Source organism: Epinephelus moara, chromosome 18 (genome assembly GCF_006386435.1).
Source record: "Epinephelus moara isolate mb chromosome 18, YSFRI_EMoa_1.0, whole genome shotgun sequence".
Classification (NCBI taxonomy): Eukaryota; Metazoa; Chordata; class Actinopteri; order Perciformes; family Serranidae; genus Epinephelus; species Epinephelus moara.
The window spans coordinates 4287067-4297378 of record NC_065523.1 but is presented as its reverse complement, the minus strand read 5'-3'; the positions used below and the strand labels follow the sequence as shown (position 1 = coordinate 4297378).

The window sequence follows — 10312 nt, the reverse complement described above, 5'->3', positions numbered from 1 at the left end:
TTACTGTTAATTTATTATGTTGATCTGTTCTGTACGACATCTATTGCTCGTCTGTCCGTCCTGGAAGAGGGATCCCTCCTCAGTTGCTCTTCCTGAGGTTTCTACCGTTTTTTTTTTCCCCGTTAAAGGGGTTTTTTTTGGGGTGTTTTTCCCTTATCCGCTGTGAGGGTCCAAAGGACAGAGGGATGTCGTATGCTGTAAAACCCTGTGAGGCAAATTGTGATTTGTGATATTGGGCTTTATAAATAAAATTGATTGATAGTAACTAGTTACCGTTACTAGTTACTTCATTAAAAAGTAACTCAGTTAGTAACTCAGTTAGTAACTCAGTTACTTAAGCCAAAAAGTTTTGTGTTACTGAGAAAAGTAACTTTTTTAGTTACCCCCCCCCCCCCCCAAAAACAAAACTCGACGTAGGACAGCAGCTAAAATAATAATGCTATGAAAACAAAAATGGTTGTAGGGTGTTTTATTGACAGTTTGACTTATGATCAAAACATTTTCACAATGAACTTTTTATGGGAAAGGGTTTTAAGTGAGTACTGAATGCAGTATTTCTTATGAATTCTTATGTGAAATGAGTAGGTTTTTTATGCTACCAGCTGCCATAAAATCACAAGTTCTGCTATTATATGCCACCCTGTCAGATTGTCAATTAAAAAATATTAAAGGTGATGCAATGAGTCCGTATCAGCCACAATAGTCCAGAATTAGCCATCACTGTTACACATGTCCATTGTAGACAATATGGCACCAAGAAAACAGGCAGCAAAATAACAGGGAAAGTATGGCAATTTGTTTCTTTTGTTAATGAATAGTTAGGTTACATTAAAGAGTTAATGCATTAATGACTGAAATTATAAATGGATTTAACAATTAAAACAAAACAAAAACAAACATGACTGTCCCACTTTACACATCTGTCCCATTGGGGCAGCAGCAGCTCAGTCAATAGGAGCCTAGGTTGGGAACCAGAGGGTCGCAGGCTCAAGTCCCCATCCAGACCAAGCATGGAGCGTGGACCGGTGGCTATAGAGGTGCTAGTTCGCCTCCTGGGCACTATGGAAGTGCCCCTGAGTAAGGCACTGAACCCTCAACTGCTCCGGGCGCCTGTCCATGGGCAGCCTTCTTGCTCTGACATTTCTCCATTTGCTGCATGTATAGGTCCTGTTAGTGCACGTGTGTGTATTTTGGGCCTGTGTGTATATCACAACAGAGAGAAAAAATGTAATTTCCCCTCTGGGATAAATAGAGTATGTCTTCTTCGTTTACTTGAACATGCCATTGGAGCGAGGTAAGGGTTCTTGATGTGTTTGAAGGTCTAAATTGTTTGACTTAGGAATTTATTTTCTTCATAGAAATACAGCAGAGAACCATAAGAAGTGGTAAAGTAAAGTAGTATTCAGACATTTAGGTGGCTGTCTTGGTAATCTACCATAAAGTGCCAAGATTACCTGACTTCACTCAACGTGTTCCAGTGTCAAATATAATGTGTACCAGATATCTAATATTCCTCTATGAATAAGGTTCTGTAATAGAAAATAAAAAAATGTGATCTGCTTTTTCTGATCTGAAAGTCTTCATTTATTCTGTCACCCTCCCCTTCTCGTTGTACATGGGGCAGGGAGGAGGAGCGCGCGCGCGCACACACACACACAAACACACACATACACACACACACACACACACACACACACACACACACACACACACCATCCTCTGCTGATGTCAGACTCCAGTCATGTCGACCCTCCTCAGCACCATCAGCACCGTCATCTTTATGGCTTTTCTACAGAAACGTAAGTACACCGGCTCCACCGCTGTATTTGTCCTTTTCCTAACTTCACATTTTGTTCATGCCGCCGATATCTGTCTGTATCTGCGATTCTCTCCTCTGAAAGCCTCGTTTACCGGTGAAAAGAGGGTTTGAGCGTTACCGAGCGGGTCAGCTGGATGTTTTGGTTGCGCAGCGGCGGATGCTGTCGGGGAAAAATAGACAGAGGAAACATCACCCAGCTCGATAAGGTTGATGGAATGTATTTCCTTTCCCACTGATCTGCTATGTGAATATTCTGGGACGATTAAAAGGTGCAGTGTGTACCCTGGTGCGGTCCTGACTTTAACATACTGATGGATAACGTTTATTATTCAGTGTTAGCGAGGCTTTTAATAAGCTAATACAGAGCATGCATACAAATGTTGCGTTCAGGTGTTGTCGGTTTTCTGGAAGACATCTACGCAATGTGGTAGTATTAGGATTTTTACGTCTTAGACAGAGGACAGGCAGCTCACATGTAACCTCCCTTTCATACATACAGGATTAGAGACAGGGCATGTATTTCAGTAGCCAGGTTGTGCTTCTCATGTAATAGTATTTATTTGGGTCACAGATAATCATCAGTTTCTCTGAAGCAGGGGTGTCAAACTCATTTTAGTTAATGGGCCATACAGCCCAAATAGATCTCCAGTGGGCCAGACCAGTAAAACCATTGTGTAACCTATAAATAACCTATAAATAGCAACACCTCATTTTTTCCCCCTTATTATGGTGTAAATAAGTATATTCTGAAAAGGTTCATCCATTTACAAACAGATGATGAACAGTCGTAGATGTCTTGAAAAAAGGGCAATTTCAATGATATTTCTCAGTTTTTCAAATTCAGTCAGTCACTATCTTTACATGTTCAGTTCAGACAAATTTATTTATCCCAGAAGGGCAATTCAGTTTTATAGTCTACCCGGACAATACAAAAATTCACAGGCAGAAACAAGCAGCAACTGATGGGAGTAATATGTCAGAGATCACTACATGGGCAAAAGATGAGGCACACTGGCACATTGTATGGTCCTGTGCATACTGACTCACACAAGGACCAGGCAAAGAATAATAATTTACATACATTAACAAATAAATTATTGCATTGCACATTACATAACTACATTCGCTGAATGTATGGGCTTGCCTGAACATCCTTGTCATGTATAGCGCTAGCTTCGGATTTATCATTTCTTTTCCTAAAATCAGTAATAAGTCCCTTCGTTTTTGACACATTGATGTCAAAGAAGTTAGCATCGCACCAGTTAACAAAAGCAGGTAGGGCACAACCATGGTCAGACTCTGAACCTTGAAGAAGATACAAAAGTGCAGTATCGTCCAAGAACTTAACGTGGTAACTACCCTCTTTAGAAGACCTACAACCATCCGTGTAAAAGATAAAAACAAGGGGGAAAGAACGCAACCCTGGGGTGAGCCTGTGTTAGAAGCCAGGGTGTTGGACATAACTCTGTTGACTAAAACCTGTTGGGTTCTGTCTGTTAAGAAGTTTAAAAGCAACAATAAAAGCTGATCAGGTAAGTTAAAACAGGAAGCCAGACGATCAATTAAAATGTCATTTTGTTAAAGGCTGAAGAGAAATCAGCAAATAAAAGCCACACATGAAAATTGGGTTCTCCAAGTGCTTCTATGCCTTCTTAAGGATGAGGAATTTTGCATCCTCCACTTCTCTGCCAGCCTGGCAAACTGCAGAGTATCAAGTTTGTCATAACTAGGGACACTAATGCTGGCATCACCACACCAAACTAAAGAGGAAGTTACTGGGGAAGCAGGTTAAGTTATCCCCTGCCTTACAAACTGCTTTATGTTGTTTTGAGAAGTCTGATACAGATTCTTTTGTGCTGAAGCTGCTGATTGACAGTATTTTGTATGTTCAATATCTTTAAATGTGACCACCATAAGTATTCATTGTCTTTTCAGAGGACTGTATTCTGGTTAGGGTATAAAAGCTTGCAAAGCATCATTTTATGTGGAGCAGGATCAACTCATCCTGATCCCAGGTCGTCAAATCCCATCAAATTATCACACCCCTCAACGTCTCATAGGTACGCACAGGCCATACATCACGTTGTAACCATAGACTGTAAAAATAATGGATATAGCTACAATGATGTCACCCATTGGTCTGTGAGTTCTGTTTGGAAATTTCCATTTCCTAGGATGGTGAAGGAATTCCTTGCTCTATTCTCCCTGTGACTGGCTAGTACTCATTGCCTTTGTTAGTTGTATTAGTAATTTAGTAATGTATTGTAACTTAAAGGGGAACTAATGTTTTTTTTCAACCTGGGCCCTATTTTCCAATCTACTTTTGTCTAAATGAGTGATAGGATGTTCAATATTTGACATTGCTCCAGTACGAAGCTAGGGCGGACCTGCCTGCAGCCCGTGAGCGTGTGCTATATTAAATAATAGGGTACTCAGACAATGTCAAAATACGTCCACTAAAAGTGCATTTTTTTCACACAGATAGGCTCAGATTGTTAGTATAATTATCCGACAACATAACGGAAGGGAGGAATGAACGTCTGTGTTTACCTTTAGCTGGATTCGGACATGTTCCTCTGCCTGTTGCTGCTCCCTCTTGCCGTTTCTAGAGAACTTGCTAAAATATCTGAAATTAACCATCATCCTTACTTTTTCTTAACATATACTAGTTCAGCTTTACTAGACATTTGATATATTCAGTAGATGTATCTTTTTACGACTCTATTTTACAAGCCGCAAAAAACTACCGTCCCAAAAACGCTGTCTCTTGAGTACTATCTAAAACATCCTTACTTTTTCTTAACATAGTTAATCTAGGTGCAGTGTCATTACTAGTTCGGCTTTACTAGATATTAGATATATTCAATTTCAATTCAATTCAATTTTATTTATAAAGCCCAATATCACAAATCACAATTTGCCTCACAGGGCTTTACAGCATACGACATCCCTCTGTCCTTATGACCCTCGCAGCGGATAAGGAAAAACTCCCCAAAAAAACCCCTTTAACGGGGAAAAAAAAAATAAATAAAAATATTAATATTCAGTAGATCTATCTTTTTACGACACTATTTTACAACTCTATTTTACAAGCCGCAAAAACCTACCATCCCAAAAACGCTGTTTCTGGCATATTAGCTAAAATATCGAAAATTAGCTGACATCTTTACTTTTTCTTAACATAGTTCATCTAGGTGCAGTGTATTACTGGTTCGGCTTTACTAGATATTAGATATATTCAGTAGATATATCTTTCTACAACCCTATTTAAAACCCTACTTTGCAAATCAGTACAACTACAAGTATGTTGCTGATATGTTGCTGATATGTATCAAGCTGCAAGCTTTGCAAATCAGTACAACTACAAGTATGTTGCTGATATGTATCAAGCTGCATGGCGCGGTCCTAGGGAATTGTAGTTTTTGAAAAATATAAGTGTTTTTCCTGGATTTGGAAGTTGTAAATACTGAATTGAGAGTACACTGTGGACTTTAAGGGGATGGTAAACACACTTGTGTAATCAGATTTTAAATATCTAATTTCAAAATGGGTGAAAATTAATTTTATTCATATTTTACCCATATCTGACAGCACCCCCAGTTGGTGACTACACTCACCTGATAGTTGAGGTCAAGAGCTCTCTGTAACAGTTGGTCCCATGTCTGTACCCCCTTTTGTTGCGGAGTTATAAGCCTTCAAACATGCACTGAGGTCAAGGTTAAAAGCAGGAACCATGCAGAATCTTCATACTGACATATGTTACTCTCCAGGTTGAGACCTTTCCAATGATGTATTTGGTTTAGCTCTACGACAAAGTATTGATTTTTTCATTTTTTGGACACAAGCCATACCAAGTGTAGTTTCAGAGAGCACTTTGAAGGCCCAGTGTATAAATGATTCTTATTTGTTTCTTTGCTTGTTTTTTTCTTTTCTACTGTAGATAGTTACTAAAATGAGTCATCCTTTTTTTCTTCTTATTTATTTATTTATTAGTGGCGTTTGGATTCGGTTACGGCAGACGGACGCCAATTTGAAATGGAATGAAGCAGTAGCTACAAAACAGTAGTCGAACACACCCCATCCGCCCACAGCACAATGCTCTTAAAGCCCTACGCTATCAAAAGCTGGCAAAATACATTTATTTATTTTATGGCCCTGACATTAACCTGTCATATTGTTGAGTTATCAAGGACACTTTCGTGTTTTTGTGTGTATACAGGAATGTTAAAGATATCATTGAGGAAAATGAGGTTGACATGATGTTGTTGAATCAGGGAATTTGTGTGGACACCACAACAATGGATCCTAATTGACTTTACATTGGCATTGTTTCCGTGGTACCGGCACGTAATTTCAACCCATTACGTGCTGCAAAACGGAATGCGGTGTTAAGAGGTCACGGTCATTTCACGTATTTCTGTGAGATCAAGTTGCGGTTGCTTAAATGCAGATCACAAAAAGGCAATGAGGTGCAATAAGTTCAGTGAGATAATCTTTAAAAATTAACACCACTTTTATGATTTTTGAAGCCTAAACAAAATCCCCAGAAGTAAAAAGCTAACGTTAGGCTATAAACGAACTACACCACGGTTGCATGGTTTAATGTCGCCCCCACACCATGGCTATCAAGCCGTGTTTGGGGTGGTGGCGTTCTGTAGTTTCATGTAGTCACTTGTTAGCAACCGCCTTTTAAATACACGTAAAAGCTTCTAAATTCAGGGGTGGGGTAATTACTGATGTATTTTATGTTGTAGAAAAAAACATAAAAGCTTGTTACCACAGGCATGTAACCAAACACCCATCCACAAAAAACCACTGACTTTAAGACAAAAGGGAACCTGGAGTGCAAAAATGTTAACTCAAATCCAAGTTTTAGGACCCATTCCTGGGGCACTCTATTCTCTCCACAGACATTGCACTCCACTATATCCATCAATGCTTAAGCATGTTCTGACTGTGAGGATCACTCAGTGATGAACACATGCCAGGACTAGAGGTGGAACCCATACTATAGACTCACTGTTATTATTAGATCTTTACATTATTTTTCCCTTATGTTTGATTTTTTTGCATCTCAAAATATACAATGATTTGTTTTATATGTTGTTCACATAAAGCAAGATCCGCCAATGCAGGCTGAGAGTAAACTTTGCTACTTCACATCTCCCAAACAACTTAAATATGTTCTTGTAATTTTGATCCATGTTTATTGCTATGTCACAGGGACAACAGAGGGATGTTACACACAGTGACTGAATTACTAGTTAAACCAGAATTAATACCTTTATCTTCAAGAACTTCTACTTAATTAGGGTAAGTTCTGCCTGAACATGGAAACAGTTCCCTCCAGTGTGGTCCCAGTTTGGTTAGTTTTCAGTTTAGCCAGTATTACAATCTGCCAGACTGACACATGGTGTGAGCTAGCTTACAATTATCTTTATGATGTTTATGACAGTGCACCTGCACAAACTTGGAGTCTGACGTATGGCTTGCCAATTGTACGATGGTCACACATCATCTTCCCATTTCAGCAACAACCTTCTTTTTTTTTTTTCCTTTTTTTTTTTTTAACAGTATGGCTAATCAACGCTGTCAGGTCATGACTCAGAAAAATATGATATATCATATAGCCTAAATGCCAAAATGTATTGGAGGGGGGCCTTAAGTATCTGCACAGCGATTTCCAGTATTGCATAGTAAGTGCTATTTGTACAACTTTTTCTCTCTTTAAATGTCACTTCAGTAAAATTAAAGAAATACAAGACGCAGACGATCTGAATTTATTTAAACTAATACAACCAAACAGCATAATCCAACTGATGGAGAATTTTTGGAGGGTTTCTGATTATTTTATTGTATTGCTGTAACTTTGCTGACTGGGGTTCTACAACGCCATTTGTTGTCTTGCAGCATGTTATATATCTTGTACATTAATTTTCAGCACTCGCAATACAAAGGACATTTACATTGGGGCTGGGAGGGACATGTTCCCCGAACTTCTCAAAATCTTGTTTTTGTCCTTGTCACTTTTATTGTTGAGCTGGGTATTCCTACTAAAATCTTCCTGATTCTCACTGCAGTTAGTTTCTTACTGTCCAGCCAGGATATTCAAAATGAGAGCGGAGAAGAACTGAGAAAAATGTAGATAAGCTCATCTGAACCATCTGGAGTTATTACTGTGCACTCAGAGCAATTAGCTAAAGGAGCAGCAGTGAGCGGTGCTGCCAGTTGCTTTTTGACTTTTTTTGCCCGTCCGTTTCAACTCACAGGCTACACACAGGCTGCTCTAGCTAATTGCCAGGGGTTGTTGGGACCTTATGGAGACGGAAAGGGAAGACCTTCCCTGCACTGTCTGTATTTTCGCCCCTGCCATTGAGCTCTTTAGCAGAAATGGTTTGTAATGGTTTGTGTTATTGTTGGCTAGCACATGGTGATCATCATTTGTTCTTTGAACATCAGGTTGTGTTACTATTTTGCTAACTGGCTAACTAGCATCTCCCTGTCAGTCTTCCGTTTCTCTTTATGAATGATGACTACAGACTACTGCCACCTGCTGTGATGGAGAGTTATTTTCTCTCACGATGGCACAGAATGCACATGCTAGTTGGCCATTAGCTGTTGTCTTTGTGGTGTGTTCATATGCAACCTCTCGGCCGAGACACAGGCAACGTGCGATGATGCAACAGTCGGCCTTCCTTGCTGCTATGTCTTTGATTTGGTGTGTCTGGGCCTTTAGAATGAAGCTACTGGCCTAAAATACTTTTAAACAAGAGTCTTTGATTTTAGACTTGTAAATGATCGCCATCACTAAGATGCATTCTAGTATGAAAATTCCTCTGTTTTAAACATAACTTATTTCACACTCCAGGACAATGACATAGACACCAGTCTGTTTATAAACTAAATATGCAATGAAACAACCTGACCAGTACCAGACTGAATCAGATGTTCAGATGTGATTTTAATTAAACAGAGTATTAGCTTGGACACATTGGACAGCAGACCCAAAATACCCAAAATACCGTTCCTTTATCCCCTTCTGCTGTGTGCCTCCTGTAGCTCCATCACCGACCTGCTTTTTCCCCTCACATCAGGGTTTAATGTGATTAGTTGGGAGTCAGATAGATGACTTACTGCTCATGCATTTGTGAACAGGCATATTAGCACACACACACACACACACACACACACACACAGGTTAATTAATGGGCTGTCTGTTAGACACTGGCTCTCAGACATTCAGACATTCTCTAACAACTGCAAAAGGTGTGATCGACAAAGCCAGTTCTCAAAGTGTGTCTGTGTGTACGCTGCATGTTGGATGAGATCAAACTGTCTTATTTAAAACTATTCTGAAACATTCCACAAATCAGCTGGTGTTACCTCACCTGTGTCCCTATTGACAACCATGTTGGAGATTCAGAGCCTACTGAGACGTAAATATGGATCCCTCCACATTAATTGGCAAGTCGCGCTCTACTGTGTTGTGACTGGTTAATATTCATTACAGTCTGTGCTCTGATTGGCTAGTAGTCATTACGTCTACACCCGATTGAATGAATGATTAGAATTCATGGTTAGAGCTAATACCAGCGAATCATAGCGTAGCAGGGTGGAACTAGCCACAAAAAATCATGGGATCAATAATAACGCCTCCTTGGGTAGCCCTTAAGGTTCCGTGTCTTAGCACAACCAAGAACTGATACTAACTTGCAACTGACCATTTCATCCCTGATCCACCTGACTGATCAATGACTTTGTGTTTCACACTGTTATCTAGCTAAATTTAGCTTTTGCTTATTCAAAATCTTTTAGTCTGACACAGATTTTATCCGCCAATAAGCTAAAAGTGAAAGCACAATACAATGACTCAGTAAGCTTACTATAAGGGTGGGACTGCTGAGTGGTTGTTGGTTAGCTCTAATATGTGGGTCCAAAGTCCTCTAAACCACAACCTCTTAACTTTTTTCTAGGTTCATAATTTATCATTTATGTTGAGCACAATACATGCAAATTAGATATATTTGATGATGTTGGAGTTCATAGTTTAGTCATTTTCAAATTAAATTTGTTTGCATCAATTCTGTGTGCTAAGCTAATAACCAGACTTTAGACTCGAGTCACCAATTTAATGACTTTGGACTTGACAAAATCAAAAAAGACTTGCAACTCAATTTGGACTTCAACACCAATGACTCGAGACTTCACTTGGACTTGAGCCTTTTGACTTGAAAATATTGGATACCTTCCCCCATGCCCATAGATTAAAAGGTATGTTATTTAAAAACATTGTCACAAATCACTTAATTTCCCTTCATTTCCTGAATCAACTTACATTTTCATTCCCATCAAGTCAGCACTTAATCCACTTTGTTCTAACCAATTTGACGGCATCCAGTTAAGTTGCAGGAGAGCACTATGAAGACCTATTGTAACATTATTGAGTGGCTGTTGTAAAGAATGCTAGCAAAGATAATTTTGTTAGCATACACA

At 39.3% G+C, this 10312-nt stretch overlaps 1 protein-coding gene across 1 annotated transcript in view; it reads left to right on the top strand.

Annotated features, from left to right (window-relative positions):
• The first annotated feature begins 1727 nt into the window (after nt 1–1727).
• The window catches only part of LOC126404986 (TANK-binding kinase 1-binding protein 1-like), a 143181-nt gene continuing 134596 nt past the window's right edge, over nt 1728–10312 (top strand). Inside the window, exon 1 of the mRNA XM_050068467.1 lies at nt 1728–1799. The gene's annotated coding sequence lies outside the window, so the exon portion shown is untranslated. The remainder of the gene's footprint in view (nt 1800–10312) is intronic.